Source organism: Ricinus communis, chromosome 1, assembly GCF_019578655.1.
Source record: "Ricinus communis isolate WT05 ecotype wild-type chromosome 1, ASM1957865v1, whole genome shotgun sequence".
NCBI lineage: Eukaryota > Viridiplantae > Streptophyta > Magnoliopsida > Malpighiales > Euphorbiaceae > Ricinus > Ricinus communis.
Window position 1 is genome coordinate 17,614,988 of NC_063256.1, and position 1,031 is coordinate 17,616,018.

At 43.7% G+C, this 1,031-nt stretch overlaps 1 non-coding gene across 1 annotated transcript; it reads right to left on the minus strand.

Annotated features, from left to right (window-relative positions):
• Positions 1–258: 258 nt before the first annotated feature.
• On the minus strand, positions 259–360 carry LOC125369085. The gene has a single exon (XR_007214578.1). It is a non-coding gene; the product is annotated as a small nucleolar RNA R71 (small nucleolar RNA).
• Between the last annotated feature and the right edge of the window lie 671 nt (positions 361–1,031).

Consider the following 1,031-nt stretch of genomic DNA (forward strand, 5'->3'; position numbering starts at 1 on the left):
GACCACTTGTGGCAGCCAACAATTTTGAAATAAAGCCAAATGTGATACAGATGGTGTAAAATAGTGTAAACGCTCACATCGTCAACTTCTTGGAGATCTGCGACACCTTCAAGATAAATGGAACAACTAATGATGCCATTCTCTTTGAGGGACCGAGCGAAAAGATGGTTGCAGTGGCTCCCAACCAACACTATCATAACATGGAGAACATTGGCTGAGAAATTTCTCTACAAGTACTTTCCTCCAGCTAAGACTGCAAAATTAAGGAATGACATTTCTTGTTTTGTGCAGATGGAAGACAAGAGCATGTATGATGCCTGGGAGAGGTACAAGGACTTGTTGAGATGCCGCCCACTACTTGCCTACCGCCTAGATGCAGTTCGGACATTTTATAAGTGGTTTGAACCTTGCTACTAGACAAATGGTCGATGCAAAGAAGAGAGAGCCGAACAAGAAGATGCCCGAGGTGCTCAGAACTTAATAGAGGAGATGGCCATGAACAATTATCAGTGGCAGTCTTCTAGGGGCCGACCAGTGAGGCAGGGAGTGGTCAATCATTTGGACTCTACAGCAACCTTGGCAGCTCAAGTAGAACTTTTGACCAAGAAATTAGACCAACTTTAGATGCCGATTCATGCAGCCTAGATAAGCTGTGAGTTTTACGGTGGCCATCACTACGGTGCAAACTGTAATGCAGGAGGTATGTTTGCTTCAAGTAATAATTATTCATCTTCTATTATTTCTGCTGACATTGAACAGGTAGACTGCATGGGTAATGCACCTAGATAGCAGAACAACCCATACAGCAACACATACAACCTTGGCTGGCATAATCATCCAAATTTGAAGTGGAGAAACAATAACAACTAATGTCCACCAGGCTTCCATAGACTACATCAGCAGCCACCATAGCAGCAGTAGTAGGCTATACCATCACAGCCCCGTCCACTAGCCGAGAAGAAATCTAACTTAGAGGAGCTGATGATGAAGTTTGTCATGTCGATTGAGATGAGATTCCAGAAGACAAACAG